The sequence below is a fragment of the Opisthocomus hoazin genome, chromosome 5 (genome assembly GCF_030867145.1).
Source record: "Opisthocomus hoazin isolate bOpiHoa1 chromosome 5, bOpiHoa1.hap1, whole genome shotgun sequence".
Taxonomy (NCBI): Eukaryota; Metazoa; Chordata; class Aves; order Opisthocomiformes; family Opisthocomidae; genus Opisthocomus; species Opisthocomus hoazin.
Window position 1 is genome coordinate 310,566 of NC_134418.1, and position 18,540 is coordinate 329,105.

At 60.4% G+C, this 18,540-nt stretch overlaps 1 long non-coding RNA gene across 1 annotated transcript; it reads right to left on the reverse strand.

The window, feature by feature from the left end:
* On the reverse strand, positions 1-3,269 carry LOC142361371 (uncharacterized). The gene is made up of 3 exons (XR_012763954.1): positions 3,160-3,269; positions 898-1,007; positions 1-224 (listed from the first exon to the last, which is right to left on the reverse strand). It is a non-coding gene; the product is annotated as an uncharacterized LOC142361371 (long non-coding RNA).
* Between the last annotated feature and the right edge of the window lie 15,271 nt (positions 3,270-18,540).

Genomic DNA, 18,540 nt, shown 5'->3' on the forward strand with positions numbered 1-18,540 from the left:
AAAAGGGACCGCAGGTCTTTATTAGTCACGCACCCAGCCAGTCCCGGGAGCCGCTCTGCTCCGGGGCTCGGGGCCCCCGATGCTCCCTCTGCCCCTCCGACACCTCGGCAGTCCTTCCCGCAACTGCGCCCGTTGCTCCAGCAGGGAACAGTCGGTCAGTCGGCTCCCGGAGCGATGCGCTGTTCGGCAGAGGCCGCCAAAAATGAGGAGCAGGGTGCAGGCCACTACAAGAGAGGAGAAAAGTGACAGATGGCTGGACAGCGGCGGTGTAACGAGAAAGCACGAAGCGGGGAAAGGGACAGCGAGAGAAGCACGGGGACAGGCAGTCCCACAGAGATGGAGAAAGAAGCAGCAGGAAGAGAGGAAGAGTGGCAGCAGAAAGAAGAAGAGGGAGCAGGACAGAGACCGAAAATGAAGAACGGGGAGCAGGAAGGAGATGCAAAAAAAAACCCTGTAGCATTGAAAGAGGAAAAAAGAATAGCGGCAGGGACCTGGGCAAAGAGAGATGAGGAAATAGAATAGAATAGACATGGAGAAAGCAGTAGATCTGTGACGCGCTATGGAGCCGAGAAGGAAGGCCTCAAATCAAGGGACAAGGAGCCAGACAAAAGAGCACCAGAGACAGCAAAAGTACTGACAGGCTACAGAGCAGGAGGAAAGCAAAAGTAGTAACCGGGAGCTGAACAGAAAGAGGGGAAGAAGGAAAAAAACGCCACGGGCTGCAGGGCAGAAAGAGGGAGGACCTAAAAGATGGGGACAAGTCAGAGACAGATGGAGAAAGAAGGTACACAAGAGCAGAAAAAAAAATAATCGTAGCAGTGTGGGAAAGAGAGGGAGCCAGGGGAGGGCCCAGGATGCAGAAGAGGGGTGACAGGGCCCCGAGGGCCCAGGACTCACCGCAGCTCTCACTCTCGGTGCTGCCGGGAGACTTGGACACTTCAGATGCTTCTCTCTCCTTCTCTCTTCCCTTCTTCTTCTGTAACTCAAATCGTTTGGCTCGCCTCCACCTGAGAGAAAATGCATGTGGTTGTCTTAGAGCTCATACGAGACGCGGCTTCCTAGACAAGAAGCCTCACTGCACACTGTATGCAGGAATAGGACAGAGAAAGAGAGAGAATATGATGAGTGGGAAGCAGAACTCACAGATCGAGAGAGAACTTGAATCAGAGGAATAAACAAGGCAGGAAAGAGAGATAAAGACAGGGAAGAAGCCGGAAGAAAAGGGCCTTTCTGGCCTCTACTCACACCCCCCAGCCTCCCATCTCTTTACAGCCTCCTTTTTTTCTGGCCTCTACTCTCGCCCCTGGCCTCCCACCCCTCTGCGGCCTCCTTTTTTTCTTTCTGGCCTCTACTCTCGCCCCTGGCCTCCCACCCCTCTGCGGCCTCCCACCCCTCTGCGGCCTCCTTTTTTTCTTTCTGGCCTCTACTCTCGCCCCCGGCCTCCCACCCTGCTGCGGCCTCCCACCCCTTTCCGGCCTCCTTCTTTTTCTGGTCTCTACTCTCGCCCCCAGCCTCCCACCCCTCATCAGCCTCCTACCTCCCATTTTGCTGGCCTCTACATAGTTCAGCTTCCCACCCCTCTGCAACCTCCTACCTCTTTCCAGCCTCCACTCCCCGCCCCAAGCTTCCCACCCCCGTCCCCACACACTGACAGAAAGAGAAAAACGACAGTGAACAGGGAAAAAGGTATTAAGAAACAAAGAAAGGGTCAGACGAAGAAGAGGGTGGTTAGGGTTGGAACCCCAACACAAACCAGCAAGGGGCTAGTGGACAGAGAGAGAGGAAGAGAAGAAAGGGCCGGGAAGCAAGACAGAGAAGGAGAGAAAGGCAAAAAGGGAGAGCCGGCTGGACAGGGACGTATAGCAAGAAACAACCAGACAGGCAGCAGGACAGAGACACAGAGACAGAAAAACCGGGGAACAGGAACCAGGACAGAGTGACGGCGAGAGGAAACAAGGGCCAGGGAGCAGGACAGCGATGGAGAAAGAAGCACTGCGGCAGCAGGGTAGAAAGAGAAGGAAGAAAGGCCAGAAGAAGGATGGGGAATGACAGAGAAGGGAAAGAGAAGGACAAGGAGCAGGACAGATTGTCAAAGAAAGGGAGTGGGACAAGGTGATACTGAGAGAGAAAAAGGGGACAGGGAGGCAGGATAAAGTGAAAGACAGGCAAAAATAAGAGACAGGGGAGCAGGACAGAGACGGAGGGGGAAACGCCTCGGCTGGGCAGCAGGAGAGAGAGGCGGAGAAGGGAAAAAACAGCACAAAACCTGGGACGGCCAACCTGGGTGGGCGGGGAGCAGGTCAGAGAGCCGGAGAAAGGAAAAACACTGCTGTGGAGCAGCAGAGGGGAATGGAGAAAGAAAGAGAGCGAGGGGGAGCAGGGCAGAGAAACGGAGAGAGAAAATAAGTGACGGGGAGCAGGGCAGAGCCCTAGGAAGACGAAAATAAGACACGGGAGAAGACCGAGGAGCTCAGAGAGAAAGAAGGGTCGAAAGAAAACGCCAGAGAGGTAGAGAAATCAAGAAAAACAGGGACGAGGAGCCTTGCAGAGACGGAGCACGAAAATGTTGGGCCGGTGAGCGCGAAAGAGGGAGAGAGAGACAGGGGCAGGGGGAGGGGGAGGAGATGAAGAAGAAAGGAGAGACAAAGATGGCAATGGAGCACAGGACACACAGGCAGAGAGAGAAAAAGGACAGTGAACAGGAAAAAAGGGACCGAGAAACAAAGAAAGGGTCAGATCTAGACAAAGAGACCAAGAAGAGGGGGGGCGGGGGGGTGTGTGCAGGGAAACCCCAAAACAAACCAGCAAGGGGCTACAGGACGGAGAGAAAGGGCCATGAAGCAGGACAGAGAAGGAGAGAAAGGCAAAAAGGGAGAGCTGGCTGAACAGGGACGTATAGCAAGAAACGACCGGACAGGCAGCAGGACAGAGAAACAGAGACAGGGAGCCGGCTAAAGAAATTCTGGAGGGAGAAAAAGAGGGAGAGGTAGCAGGACACAAACACAGACAGAAGACGGGAGGTACAGGGAAAGGGAAAGAAAAGGAAAAAGAAAAAAAAAACAAACAAAACAATCACAGCAGCGTGGGAGAGAGAAGGATCCAGGGGAGGGCCCGGGACGCAGAAGAGGGGCGACAGGGCCCCGGAGGCCCGCCACTCACCGCAGATCTCGCTCTCGGCGCTGTCGGGAGACTCTGCCGCTTCAGGCGCTTCTCTCTCCTGCGCTCCTCCCTTCCTCTTCCGTAAGTCCGGTCGCTTGGCTGTCCTACACCTAAGAAAAAACGCGCATGTGTCGCGGCTCTCAGGACACGAGGCTCCCTAGGCACGTAGCCTCGCTCGCTCACGCGCTCCACAACCGTACCATGCTGCTGCTGGTGACACATACAGACCCTGCGGGACACGCTGGCGGCCTGGCCTGCTGCAGGCTACCAAGAGGGAGCCTTCCTCACCCGCAGAGGCAGGCTCTCTCCTGCCTGCGGAGCCAGGCAGCTTCCAGCCAGGTGGCCTTCCATTTTTTTTTCTTCTTCAGCCTTCTCGGGACTCTCCAGCTTCAGCCCCGCCAGCTCCCGTCCGCAGCCACTCAACGGTCCGCCTCTCCCTTTTCGCCCCCACGACGCCAGGAGACCGAGGCCCGGCACACACAGCCCTCACAAGCCTGGAGCGGGCGCAGCCAACGGCATCCCCAGGGCAGGAACGGACAAACGCGTCCTCAGCGCGGCCCCTGCCACAGAGAAAGAAGCAGCGGCGACCGCGTTAAGGGAGGCCGAGGCACGCTCGAGGCCCAGTGTGCCGCCCGCACCACGGGCCTTGGGGGAGGCCGGGGGCTCCGGGACAGGCTTCAGGGGACGTGCTGGAGCTGGGGGCGGCTGCGCGGGGCGAGCGGGGCCGGGGAGCGCTGCCGAGTTGGGGGGGGGTGCCCGCATCCTTCCCCCCTCACCCTGCGTCACCTCCCGCCTCTGGCCCCGGGGCTGCCCGCACCCGCCTCGCCTCCAGCGCACCGGCAGCCTGCCGCAGCGGGCGGCTCGAAGCTTCCCGTCCCACCACCCTCGGGCAGCCACCACGCACCCCCGCACCCGTCGCAGGGGAGCCCGCGCCTCACGGCTGGCCTCTCTGCTCCCCCGCCGCCCCGGCACCCGACACCAGGGCGCCGCCATGCTGCTGCGCCGTACCGCGCATGCGCTACGTGCCGACGGCGCGCCGGAGTGGCCAGTCCCCAGTCCCTGCGCGGAACGCCGGGCTGCAGTACCGCATCGCGGCCAGGGGACGGCGCCAGCGGACACGGCGCGGCGCCCACGCCCGGCCCCACCTCCGGGTCCAGGCAGCGCGCGCCGCCGGCAGGGGGCGGCGCCGCCGGCAGGGGGCGGCGCCGCCGGCAGGGGGCGGCGCCGCCGGCAGGGGGCGGCGCCGCCGGCAGGGGGCGGCGCCTCCGCACGGCTCCGGGCAGCGCCCTGCCGCGCGCCTCCCGCTCCGGGCAGCCCCCGACTCGCGGCTGCGACACGGCGCCGCACCCCCGCCGCTCCTTGCCCCCGACCTCCCGGGGGCTTTTCCCCAGGACCTGCCACTCCATCCACACCCCCACACACCCCGCGCTCACCTTCTCCCTCGCTGCAGCCGCAACCCGGCTACGGCTCCGCTCCTCCCTCGACTCGCACCGGCCCCTCCACAGCCACCCGGGGCACGGCAGCACCGGGCCCTCCACCGGCAGAGGGAGGGGCCGTCGCCATCAGCCGTGCTGCCCGCACCTGGGGCTCCTCCGGCTCCGGCCCACGGCTGGATCCCACGGTGCCGTCATTGGGCAAACACAAAGACCCTCTGAAGCCGTTTGGGCATTTCAGCAAGCAGGCAGGCGTCCTTTATTGCAGCACCGGACACACAGGGCACGGCTCCTCCCAGCGCGCACAGCACCTGTGCCACTCGAGCGGCAGTACCGAATTTTGGTCACCGGGTAGCAGCAGCGAGCTCTTGGACACGGCGCCACCGCGCATTCGCGTCTCCCGAGCCGCAGTACCGAACTTTGGTCACCGGGTGGCAGCAGCGAGCTCTTGGACACGGCGCCACCGCGCATTCGCGTCTCCCGAGCCGCAGTACCGAACTTTGGTCACCGGGTGGCAGCAGCGAGCTCTTGGACTCGGCGCCACCGCGCATTGGCGCCACCCGAGCCGCAGTAACGAACTTTGCTCACCGGGTGGCAGCAGCGAGCCCTGCGGCACGCCCGGTCGAGGCGCGGCCGCACCGCTTTCTGGGGACCGGACGCAGCGGGAAGGCTGCAGAAAAACACACGGAACTGACCACAGAACTACCCTTCGTCCCGCGCAGCGGGGGCTGTGGCGGGACCAAGCACAACGCCTCGTCGCACATGCCCGAGAGCAATGCGGCTGCCCGGCAGCCGAGTCCCTGAAAACGACACCTCCCGGCATGCCCTGGCTAGCAGGGCTCGGCCGCCCGGCAGCCGGAAGACTACACCTCCCGGCATGCCCCGGGGAGTAGCGTGACCGACAGCGCGCCCCGCGCCCCAGCACTACAGCTCCCAGCACGCCGCGGGAGCTGCGGGCCTCGGCTTGCGGGGACACCGTGCCCGAAACGGCGCTGGACCCCCGCCGCTCCTTGCCTCCCACACGGACCCCGCTCGGCAGGTACCCTCGCCCGCCTCGGGGCTTTCCCCGGGACCCGCCGCTCCATCGACCGCCCCGCGCTCACCTTCTCCCTCCCTGCAGCCGCAGCCCGGTCACGGCTCCGCTCCTCCCTCGGCTCGCACCGGCCCCTCCACGGCCACCCCGGTCACGGCAGCACCGGGCCCTCCACCGGCAGAGGGAGGGGCCGTCGCCATCAGCCGTGCTGCCCGCACCTGGGGCGGCCCCGGCCCACGGCTGGAGCCCGGCAGGAACAGGGGGCCGTCGCCCCTGCCCCACAGCCCGTCCCCTCCTCCCCTGGGCTCTGGCGCAGCCCCTCGTCCCGTGCAAACCACGCACAAACGCAGCCGCGAGGGCAAAAGGGACCGCAGGTCTTTATTCAGTCACGCACCCAGCCAGTCCCGGGAGCCGCTCTGCTCCGGGGCTCGGGGCCCCCGATGCTCCCTCTGCCCCTCCGACACCTCGGCAGTCCTTCCCGCAGCTGCGCCCGTTGCTCCAGCAGGGAACAGTCGGTCAGTCCGCTCCCGGAGCGATGCGCTGCTCGGCAGAGGCCGCCAAAAATGAGGAGCAGGGTGCAGGCCACTACAAGAGAGGAGAAAAGTGACAGCGGCGGTGTAACGAGAAAGCACGAAGCAGGGAAAGGGACAGCGAGAGAAGGACGGGGACAGGCAGTCCCACAGAGATGGAGAAAGAAGCAGCAGGAAGAGAGGAAGAGTGGCAGCAGAAAGAAGAAGAGGGAGCAGGACAGAGACCGAAAAAGGATGGGGGAGCAGGACAGAGGCGCAGAAAAAACCTGCAACGGGCAGCACGACAGGAAGGGAGGAAAAAAGAATAGGGGCAGGGACCCGGACTGAGACAGATGGGGAAAGACAAAAAAAAAAAGCTACAAAAACAGGGCAGAGAGGGAGGAATGAGACAACATGGACAGGGAGCCGGGACCGCAAACGACGGAGGGAAGGGGCGAGGGTGGGCAGGACAACACGAAACAAACCACATAGCTACACGCTACAGGGAAAAGAGGGAAGACTTAAGAAGTAGGGAGCGGGAGCTGAACAAAAGAGAGCCAGAGAGGAAAAAGCCAGAGAGTAATGCGTACAGAAAGAAAGGGGGGGGGGATTCTAAAACAGGGTCATCGGGGAGACAGACACAAGTAAGAAGGACAAAGGACAAAAGCAACAGGCTACGAGGTGGAGAGGGAAGAATCAATGAATATGGACAGAGCGCTGGCCAGAGAGAGACCGAGAAAGGCAAAAGATGGCACGGGTGACAGGGCAGAGAGGGACGAATTTAAAAACCAGGCACAGGGAGTCGGACAGAGGGAAAGGCAGAAATAAGAGGAGAAAAAGTGACGGGCCACGGGGCAGAGAGGGAGGAATGGATAAAGAGCAACAGGGGACCGGACAGAGCACAATGGAGAATGGAAAAAAAGCAAAAGCACGCTCCAGGGAAGACGGAGGGACTGAAGAACAGCGACCAGGAGCTGGACAGCGAGACACAGAGGAAGACCAAAAAACCAACGAAACAAAACCAGTGATGGGCTACAAGATGGGCTGGGGGAAACACAAAACAGCGCCAGGGAGCTGGACACAGAGAGATGGAGACAGACAGACCAATAGCGTGGGGCTACAGGGGGCAGAGGAACGAATTAAACACTGAGGACGGGGAGCCAGACAGAGAGAGAGGGAGATCGCGGAGAACAGTGGTGGGTGCAGGAAGAAGAGGTAAGAGTTAATAAATGGGGACAGGGAGCCGCACAGGGAGGGACCGAGAAAGGCAAACACAGCAGCAGGGCATAGGGCAGAGAGGAAGAACTAAAAAACAGGGGCAGTGAGACAGACATAGAGAGATGGAGAAAAGAAAAAAGCAATGGGTGATGTGGCAGAGAGGGAGGACTTAAAAACAGGCACGGGAAGCAAGAAAGACTGAAAGGGGGGGGGGCGGCGCTGAATCCAATAGGCAACAGGATGGAGAGGGAGGACTTAAAAGTGAGGGACGAGAAGCTGGGAAGACAGAGAGGTGGAGAAAGAAACAGAATCACAACACGCTACAGTGCCAAGAAGGAAGAAGCTGAACAACAGGGACAGGGAGCCAGACAAAGAGAGCCAGAGAAAGAAAAAATACCGACGGGCCACAGGACAGAGAGGGAGGAATGAAACAATAGGGATCCGGAGCCGGGCAGTCAGAGAGGGAGGAAGAAGAAATAGCCAGGGGCAATAAGGCAGAGAGAGAAGGCGGCAAAAACAGGGATCTGGACCAGATCGATGACAAAAGACAAGGACAGTGATGGGCTATAGGGAGGAGAGGGAGGAATGCGAAGACAGGGGCGAGGCGCCAGATGCGGAGCAAGGCATACAGGAAGTACAGCAAAAGCTAGAGAGCAGAGAGGGAGGAATTAAACCACAGGGATAGGGAGCCGGGGAGGGAGCTGGAAAAAGGGATGGAGGAGGGGAGACGAGGAGGAATTAAAAAATTGGGATCCAGAGCCCGAGAAAGAAGTAAAATTGCCACAGGCTAAATAAAGGGCCCAGAAGGAAGAAATTGAAAACCAGGGAGCAGAAGCCAGCCAGAGAGAGACGCAGAAAGGAAAAACCACGATGGGCTCCCAGATGGAGAGGGAGGAATTTCAAAAAGGAAGGGAGCGGGAGCCATACACAGAGAGACAGAAAAAGGGAAGATAGCAACAGGCCACAGGGCAGCGAGGGAAGAATTGAAAAGTAGGGACAGGAAGCCGGACAGAGCGCAACGAGAAAGAAATGGCCGGGGGGGAAACACAGCACCACCACCTGCGACAGGCTACAGGGCTAGCCCAAGCTGGCCAGTGGAAATATTCCGTACCACAGACGTCACGCACAGCTTATAAATGGGGGCTGGCTGCGGGGCAGGAATCAGCTCTTGTCGTTTCCGCGAGTTGGAACCCGCTCTCGTCCGGGAGGTCAAACTATTTTGGAATTTAGCGAAACTTGCGATTTCCGGGTTCCGCAATCGCTGTTCGGGGACTGCCTGTGAATCGGTCATCGGGTGGTGAGAGAAACTGTACTGCGTATAGTTTGGTTCGCATGTGCGTTGTTGCAATTATTATCATCGTTATTAGAATTATCAGCAGTATTTCCTTTGTTGCCTTACTAAACTGTCTTTATCTCAACCGACAAGTTTGACCTTTTGTCCATTTGTCCTCCGCATCCCGCTGGGGAGGGAACGGGCCGGGGGTGGGGGCTGTGAGCGAGCAGCTCTCTAGTGCTTAGTTGCCGGCTGCCAAGTTAAACCATGACAGACAGAGAGGGAGGAATTAAAAAAAAACAGGACTGGGAGCAATCTACAGAGAGACGTCCGGGAACGAAAGTGTAAACAGCGCCGCGTACAGGGCAGAGAGGGAGGAATTCAACAAAAATAGTAAGTAAAGACAGGGAGCCGGACAGAGGGACACAGAGACAGAGAAAACAGCAATGGGCTACAAGACAGAGAGGGGGGGATTAAAAAATCCTGGCGGGGAGCCGGACCGGGAGAGACGGCCAAAGAAATGAAATCGCGCCGTGGCACAGGGAAGACAGGAGGACAACACTGAAAACCAGGGCCTGGGAACTGGAAAGAGAGAGCCAGAGAATGAAAGAACTCCTGACGGGCTCTAGGGCAGAGACAGGAGGAATGAAAAAACAGGGGCGGGGAGACAGAGAGAGACAGAGAGAGAGAAATAAGAGGGGGGGAAAGCAACAGGCCGCAGGCTCCGGAGGGAGGAAGTGCGAAAGAGGGGCTGGGAGCCGCACAGGGAGAGGGTGGAGAAACAGACCTGCAGAAGTGACAGGGTATGGGGCAGAGAGGGAGGAACTTAAAAAAATCAGGACCTTGAGCCAGAAGAGACGGAGAAAATAAAAATGGTGACGGGTAACAGGGCAGAGAGGGAGGAATGAAAAAACAGGGACAGGAAGCCAAAACAGAGAGACTGCGAAGGCAAAAAGTCCCGACAGCTTCCGCAGAGAGGGCGAGGAACTGAAACTTAGAGACAGGGAGTTGGACAGAGAGAGACAGAGAAAGAAAAAGAGAAAAAAGACGGAGATGCAGAAAGGGAAAAGGAGCGACAGGACAGAGAGGGAGGAATTCAAAATGAGGGGCAGGGAGCAGAATAGAGAGAGATAGAGAAAGAGGCAGACGCGCAACGTGCTACGGAGCTGAGAAGGAAGACCTTGAACCAGAGGGACAGGGAGCCGGACAGAGAGTCCCAGAGACGGCAAAAGTACCGACGGGCTATAGGGCAGAGAGGGGGGAAAGCAAAAACCGTGATCGGGAGCCAGACAGAAAGAGATAGGGAAGGAAAAAAAAGCCACGGGCTACAGGGCAGAGAGAGGGAGGACCTAAAAGACGGGGACAGGGAGCTGGTCAGAGATGGAGAAAGCAGGTACACGGGAGCGGGGAGGGGGTTGGAGGGGGCAGGGAGGAAAAAAAAGCCAAAAATCACAGCAGTGTGGGAAAGAGAGGGATCCAGGGGAGAGCCCGGGATGCAGAAGAGGGGCGACAGGGCCCCGAGGGCCTGGCACTCACCGCAGATCTCGCTCTTAGCACTGCCGGGAGACTCTGCCGCTTCAGACGCTTCTCTCTCCTGCTCTCCTCCCTTCCTCTTCCGTAACTCCGGTCGCTTGGCTGTCCCCCACCTAAGAGAAAACGTCCATGTCTCGCAGCTCTGGCGAGACAAGGCTCCCCAGACAAGTAGCCTCGCCTGCTCACGCACTACGCGCAGGAACAAGACAAGAGGGAAAGAGAGAGAGAGAGAGAGAGAGAATGACGAGCGGGCAGCAGAACTGACGGATCAAGAGAGAAACTGAATCAGGGGAATAAAGAACGCTGGAGGGAGACAAACGTACAGGCAACAAGCCAGATGGACGAGGGCAGGAGACACACAGATCAGGACAAAGAGGTGGAGAAAGTGAAAACAGTGATGGGCTGCAGGACGAGAAAAAAGGCCAAGGAGCAGGACAGAGGAGAATAACGGGACAGCAAGCTGGACAGGGGCATATAGCAAGAAACAAAGGGACAGGCAGCAGTATGGAGATATACAGACAAAGAGTTACGGGGAGGATGGAGGACAGAGAGAATGAGAGAAAAGGGACAGGGAGAGGGGCACAGATGGAGAAAGAAATGCTGGCGACAGAGAGAGGAAGAAAGCAACAGGACAGAGGCAGAGAGGTAGAGAAAGGAAGAAAAAAGTAGCGACGAGTAGGAGGCCAGAGGCACAAGGAAAAGACAGGAGGAAGGACAGAGTGACAGAGAAAACCGGTGAGGGACAGGACGCCAGAAAGAAAGATACTGTGAAAGAGAGCGCGACAGGGAGCAGGACGCTGGGACAGACAGCAACCGAGAGCAACCGAGAGAACGGCAGCGAGGTGGAGCACAAGAGAAAACAGGGACTGAGAGCAAGACCGAGGGGTGAAGCAATAAATAATGGGGCTGGGGAGCAGGACAGCAGAAGAGAGAGACAGAGAGGGGGACACTTAAGACAACCGCAAACTGAGAGGGAGAAGGAGAAGAGCACAGAGGGTCACAGACAAAAAGAGAGGGACGGCAGAAAGAGAAAAACAAGACGAGGGAGGAGGACTGAGGAGCAGAGAGAAAAAGGGTACAGAGAAAAGGACAGAGATGCAGAAAACAAGGCAAGACTGGAGCCAGAACACAGGGCAAAACTGACAAGGACAGGCAGCGCAACAAAGGGATGGAGGAGGAAAGAACAGTGATGGGCCGCAGCACAGAGGAAAAGAGAGAAAAAGAGCAAGAAGAGCAAGAGAAGGAGAATGACAGGAGGGTGTAGACAGAAAGACTGGGACACGTCAAAGGGGCACTTGGGGGACACACACATCGGAAGGGTAGAAAGGAAAAGGGAGGGATGGGGAGCAAGACAGCGTGATAGAGCGAGACGGAGGAAATGGAGTGCAAGGGCGCAGAAAAGCAGAGGTACTGGGAAGAGGAAAGAACGTCAGGGAGAGAAAGGTGAGGGTGGGGAGCAGGAGAGAGGTAGAGAACAAAAAAAATAGCCACAGGCAGAATAACAGAAATACGGAGAATAAAAAATTACTTCCAGGCAGCAGGACAGAGGCACAGAGCAAGAGGAACAAAAAACCACAGGGAGAAGGACGGGTAACACACAGCACGACACTGCGGGAGTGAGAGGACGGAACAGAGCAAGGCAGAGGAATGAGGAGCAAAAACAAAAAAACAACCCAGCAAACAGAAAGGGAACTGGACAGAGATAGGCAGCAGGGCACAGAGATGGAGAAAGAAAAAACAGCAACAAGGACAGGGAATGAGGAATAGAGAGGAAAAGAGCGGGACAGGGAAACAAATACAGACAAAAGAAGGGGAGGTACAGGGAAGGAAAAGAAAAGCTGGGGGGGGGGGGGGAAATCACAGCAGCATGGGAGAGAGAAGGATCCAGGGGAGGGCCCGGGACGCAGAAGAGGAGCGACAGGGCCCCGGAGGCCCGCCACTCACCGCAGCTCTCGCTCTCGGCGCTGCCGGGAGACTCTGCTGCTTCAGGCACTTCTCTCTCCTGCGCTCCTCCCTTCCTCTTCCGTAACTCCGGTCGCTTGGCTGTCCTACACCTAAGAGAAAACACGCATGTCTCGCGGCTCTTAGCAGACGAAGCTCCCTAGGCACGTAGCCTCGCTCGCTCACGCGCTCCACAACCGTACCATGCTGCTGGTGACACATACAGACCCTGCGGGACACGCTGGCGGCCTGGCCTGCTGCAGGCTACCAAGAGGGAGCCTTCCTCACCCGCAGAGGCAGGCTCTCTCCTGCCTGCGGCGCCAGGCAGCTGCCAGCCAGGTGGCCTTCCATTTTTTCTTCTTCTTCAGCCTTCTCGGGACTCTCCAGCTTCAGCCCCGCCAGCTCCCGTCCGCAGCCACTCAGCGCTCCGCCTCTCCCTTTTCGCTCCCACGACGCCAGGAGACCGAGGCCCGGCACACACAGCCCTCACAAGCCTGGAGCGGGCGCAGCCAACGGCATCCCCAGGGCAGGAACGGACCAACGCGTCCTCAGCGCGGCCCCTGCCACAGAGAAAGAAGCAGCGGCGACCGCGTTAAGGGAGGCCGAGGCACGCTCGAGGCCCAGTGCGCCGCCCGCACCACGGGCCTTGGGGGAGGCCGGGGGCTCCGGGACAGGCTTCAGGGGACGTGCTGGAGCTGGGGGCGGCTGCGCGGGGCGAGCGGGGCCGGGGAGCGCTGCCGAGTTGGGGGGGCGGTGTGCCCGCCTCCTTCCCCCCTTCCCTTCCGTCACCTCCCGCCTCTGGCCCCGGGGCTGCCCGCACCCGCCTCGCCTCCAGCGCACCGGCAGCCTGTCGCAGCGGACGGCTCGAAGCTTCCCGTCCCACCACCCTCGGGCAACCACCACGCAGCCCCGCACCCGCCGGAGGGGAGCCCGCGCCTCACCGCTGGCCTCTCTGCTCCCCCGCCGCCCCGGCACCCGACACCAGGGCGCCGCCATGCTGCTGCGCCGCACTGCGCATGCGCCACGCGCCGACGGCGCGCCGGAGGGGCCACAGCCTGCGCGGAACGCCGGGCTGCAGTACCGCATTGCGGCCAGGGGGCGGCGCCCACGCCCGGCCCCGGCCCCGGGTCGGGACAGCGCGCGCCGCCGGCACGGGGCAGCGCGCGCCGCCGGCACGGGGCGGCACCCCCGCACGGCTCCGGGCAGCCCCCGACTCGCGGCTCCGACACGGCGCCGAACCCCCGCCCCTCCCTGCCCCCGACACGGACCCCGCCCTCCCGGGGGCTTTTCCCCGGGACGCGCTGCTCCATCCACCTCCCCCCCCCACCCCGTGCTCACCTTCTCCCTCGCTACAGCCGCGGCCCGGCCACGGCTCTGCTCCTCCCTCGGCTCGCACCGGCCCCTCCACAGCCACCCGGGGCACGGCAGCACCGGGCCCTCCACCGGCAGCCACCCCGGCAGAGGGACGGGCCATCGCCATCAGCCGTGCTGCCCGCCCCTGGGGCTCCCCCGGCCCCGGGCCCACGACTGGAGCCCGGCAGGAACAGGGGGCCGTCGCCCCTGCCCCACAGCCCGTCCCCTCCTCCCTGGGCTCTGGCGCAGCCCCTCGTCCCGTGCAAACCAAGCACAAACACAGCCGCGAGGGCAAAAGGGACCGCAGGTCTTTATTCAGTCACGCACCCAGCCAGTCTCGGGAGCTGCTCTGCTCCGGGGCTCGGGGCCCCCGATGCTCCCTCTGCCCCTCCGACACCTCGGCAGTCCTTCCCGCAACTGCGCCCGTTGCTCCAGCAGGGAACAGTCGGTCAGTTGGCTCCCGGAGCGATGCGCTGTTCGGCAGAGGCCGCCAAAAATGAGGAGCAGGGTGCAGGCCACTACAAGAGAGGAGAAAAGTGACAGGTGGCTGGACAGCGGCGGTGTAACGAGAAAGCACAAAGCAGGGAAAGGGACAGTGAGAGAAGCACGGGGACAGGCGGTCCCACAGAGATGGAGAAAGAAGCAGCAGGAAGAGAGGAAGAGCGGCAGCAGAAAGAAGAAGAGGGAGCAGGACAGAGACCGAAAATGAAGAACGGGGAGCAGGAAGGAGATGCAAAAAAAACCCCTGTAGCATGAAAGAGGAAAAAAGAATAGCGGCAGGGACCTGGGCAAAGAGAGATGAGGAAATAGAATAGAATAGACATAGAGAAAGCAGTAGATCTGTGACGCGCTACGGAGCCGAGAAGGAAGCCCTCGAATCAAGGGACAAGGAGCCAGACAAAAGAGCACCAGAGACAGCAAAAGTACTGACAGGCTACAGAGCAGGAGGAAAGCAAAAGTAGTAACCGGGAGCTGAACAGAAAGAGGGGAAGAAGGAAAAAAACGCCACGGGCTGCAGGGCAGAAAGAGGGAGGACCTAAAAGATGGGGACAAGTCAGAGACAGATGGAGAAAGAAGGTACACAAGAGCAGAAAAAAAAAATAATCGTAGCAGTGTGGGAAAGAGAGGGAGCCAGGGGAGGGCCCAGGATGCAGAAGAGGGGTGACAGGGCCCCGAGGGCCCAGGACTCACCGCGGCTCTCGCTCTCGGTGCTGCCGGGAGACTTTGACACTTCAGATGCTTCTCTCTCCTCCTCTCTTCCCTTCTTCTTCTGTAACTCCAATCGTTTGGCTCGCCTCCACCTGAGAGAAAATGCATGTGGTTGTCTTAGAGCTCATACGAGACGCGGCTTCCTAGACAAGAAGCCTCACTGCACACTGTATGCAGGAATAGGACAGAGAAAGAGAGAGAATATGATGAGTGGGAAGCAGAACTCACAGATCGAGAGAGAACTTGAATCAGAGGAATAAACAAGGCAGCAAAGAGAGATAAAGACAGGGAAGAAGCCGGAAGAAAAGGGCCTTTCTGGCCTCTACTCGCACCCCCCCCAGCCTCCCATCTCTTTCCAGCCTCCTATTTTTCTGGCCTCTACTCTCGCCCCCGGCCTCCCACCCCTCTGCAGCCTCCCACCCCTTTCCGGCCTCCTTTTTTTCTTTCTGGCCTCTACTCTCGCCCCCGGCCTCCCACCCCTCTGCAGCCTCCCACCCCTTTCTGGCCTCCTTTTTTTCTTTCTGGCCTCTACTCTCGCCCCCGGCCTCCCACCCCTCTGCGGCCTCCCACCCCTTTCCGGCCTCCTTTTTTTCTTTCTGGCCTCTACTCTCGCCCCCGGCCTCCCACCCCTCTGCAGCCTCCCACCCCTTTCCGGCCTCCTTCTTTTTCTGGTCTCTACTCTCGCCCCCAGCCTCCCACCCCTCATCAGCCTCCTACCTCCCATTTTGCTGGCCTCTACATAATTCAGCTTCCCACCCCTCTGCAACCTCCTACCTCTTTCCAGCCTCCACTCCCCGCCCCGAGCTTCCCACCCCCGTCCCCACACACTGACAGAGAGAGAAAAACGACAGTGAACAGGGAAAAAGGTATTAAGAAACAAAGAAAGGGTCAGACGAAGAAGAGGGTGGTTAGGGTTGGAACCCCAACACAAACCAGCAAGGGGCTAGTGGACAGAGAGAGAGGAAGAGAAGAAAGGGCCGGGAAGCAAGACAGAGAAGGAGAGAAAGGCAAAAAGGGAGAGCCGGCTGGACAGGGACGTATAGCAAGAAACAACCAGACAGGCAGCAGGACAGAGACACAGAGACAGAAAAACCGGGGAACAGGAACCAGGACAGAGTGACGGCGAGAGGAAACAAGGGCCAGGGAGCAGGACAGCGATGGAGAAAGAAGCACTGCGGCAGCAGGGTAGAAAGAGAAGGAAGAAAGGCCAGAAGAAGGATGGGGAATGAAAGAGAAGGGAAAGAGAAGGACAAGGAGCAGGACAGATTGTCAAAGAAAGGGAGTGGGACAAGGTGATACTGAGAGAGAAAAAGGGGACAGGGAGGCAGGATAAAGTGAAAGACAGGCAAAAATAAGAGACAGGGGAGCAGGACAGAGACGGAGGGGGAAACGCCTCGGCTGGGCAGCAGGAGAGAGAGGCGGAGAAGGGGAAAAACAGCACAAAACCTAGGACGGACAACCTGGGTGGGTGGGGAGCAGGTCAGAGAGCCGGAGAAAGGAAAAACACTGCTGTGGAGCAGCAGAGGGGAACGGAGAAAGAAAGAGAGCGAGGGGGAGCAGGGCAGAGAAACGGAGAGAGAAAATAAGTGACGGGGAGCAGGGCAGAGCACTAGGAAGACGAAAATAAGACAAGGGAGAAGACCGAGGAGCTCAGAGAGAAAGAAGGGTCGAAAGAAAACGCCAGAGAAGTAGAGAAATCAAGAAAAACAGGGACGAGGAGCCTTGGAGAGACGGAGCACGAAAATGTTGGGCCGGTGAGCGCGAAAGAGGGAGAGAGAGACAGGGGCAGGGGGAGGAGATGAAGAAGAAAAGAGAGACAAAGATGGCAACGGAGCACAGGACACACAGGCAGAGAGAGAAAAAGGACAGTGAACAGGAAAAAAGGGACCGAGAAACAAAGAAAGGGTCAGATCTAGACAAAGAGACCAAGAAGGGGGGGTGGCGGGGGGGGGGTGCAGGGAAACCCCAAAACAAACCAGCAAGGGGCTACAGGACAGAGAGGGAGAGAAAGGGCCATGAAGCAGGACAGAGAAGGAGAGAAAGGCAAAAAGCGAGAGCTGGCTGAACAGGGACGTATAGCAAGAAACGGCCAGACAGGCAGCAGGACAGAGAAACAGAGACAGGGAGCCGGCTAAAGAAATTCTGGAGGGAGAAAAGGAGGGAGAGGGAGCAGGACACAAACACAGACAGAAGACGGGAGGTACAGGGAAAGGGAAAGAAAAGGAAAAAGAAAAATAAACCAAACAAAACAATCACAGCAGCGTGGGAGAGAGGAGGATCCAGGGGAGGGCCCGGGACGCAGAAGAGGAGCGACAGGGCCCCGAGGGCCCACCACTCACCGCAGCTCTCGCTCTCGGCGCTGCCGGGAGACTCTGCTGCTTCAGGCGCTTCTCTCTCCTGCTCTCCTCCATTCCTCTTCCGTAACTCCGGTCGCTTGGCTGTCCTACACCTAAGAAAAAACACGCATGTGTCGCGGCTCTTAGGAGACGAGGCTCCCTAGGCACGTAGCCTCGCTCGCTCACGCGCTCCACAACCGTACCATGCTGCTGCTGGTGACACATACAGACCCTGCGGGACACGCTGGCGGCCTGGCCTGCTGCGGGCTACCAAGAGGGAGCCTTCCTCACCCGCAGAGGCAGGCTCTCTCCTGCCTGCAGCGCCAGGCAGCTGCCAGCCAGGTGGCCTTCCATTTCTTCTTCTTCTTCAGCCTTCTCGGGACTCTCCAGCTTCAGCCCCGCCAGCTCCCGTCCGCAGCCACTCAGCGCTCCGCCTCTCTCTTTTTGCCCCCACGACGCCAGGAGACCGAGGCCCGGCACACACAGCCCTCACAAGCCTGGAGCGGGCGCAGCCAACGGCATCCCCAGGGCAGGAACGGACAAACGCGTCCTCAGCGCGGCCCCTGCCACAGAGAAAGAAGCAGCGGCGACCGCGTTAAGGGACACTGAGGCACGCTCGAGGCCCAGTGTGCCGCCCGCACCACGGGCCTTGGGGGAGGCCGGGGGCTCCGGGACAGGCTTCAGGGGACGTGCTGGAGCTGGGGGCGGCTGCGCGGGGCGAGCGGGGCCAGGGGAGCGCTGCCGAGTTGGGGGGGCGGTGTGCCCGCCTCCTTCCCCCCTTCCCCTCCGTCACCTCCCGCCTCTGGCCCCGGGGCTGCCCGCACCCGCCTCGCCTCCAGCGCACCGGCAGCCTGTCGCAGCGGACGGCTCGAAGCTTCCCGTCCCACCACCCTCGGGCAGCCACCACGCACCCCCGCACCCGCCGGAGGGGAGCCCGCGCCTCACCGCTGGCCTCTCTGCTCCCCCGCCGCCCCGGCACCCGACACCAGGGCGCCGCCATGCTGCTGCGCCGTACCGCGCATGCGCTACGTGCCGACGGCGCGCCGGAGTGGCCAGTCCCCAGTCCCTGCGCGGAACGCCGGGCTGCAGTACCGCATTGCGGCCAGGGGACGGCGCCAGCGGACACGGCGCGGCGCCCACGCCCGGCCCCACCTCCGGGTCCAGGCAGCGCGCGCCGCCGGCACGGGGCGGCACCTCCGCACGGCTCCGGGCAGCGCCCTGCCGCGCGCCTCCTGCTCTGGGCAGCCCCCGACTCGCGGCTCCGACACGGCGCCGCACCCCCGCCGCTCCTTGCCCCCGACCCGGACCCCGATCTCCCGGGGGCTTTTCCCCAGGACCTGCCACTCCATCCACACCCCCACACACCCCGCGCTCACCTTCTCCCTCGCTGCAGCCGCAACCCGGCTACGGCTCTGCTCCTCCCTCGACTCGCACCGGCCCCTCCACAGCCACCCGGGGCACGGCAGCACCGGGCCCTCCACCGGCAGAGGGAGGGGCCGTAGCCATCAGCCGTGCTGCCCGCACCTGGGGCTCCTCCGGCCCC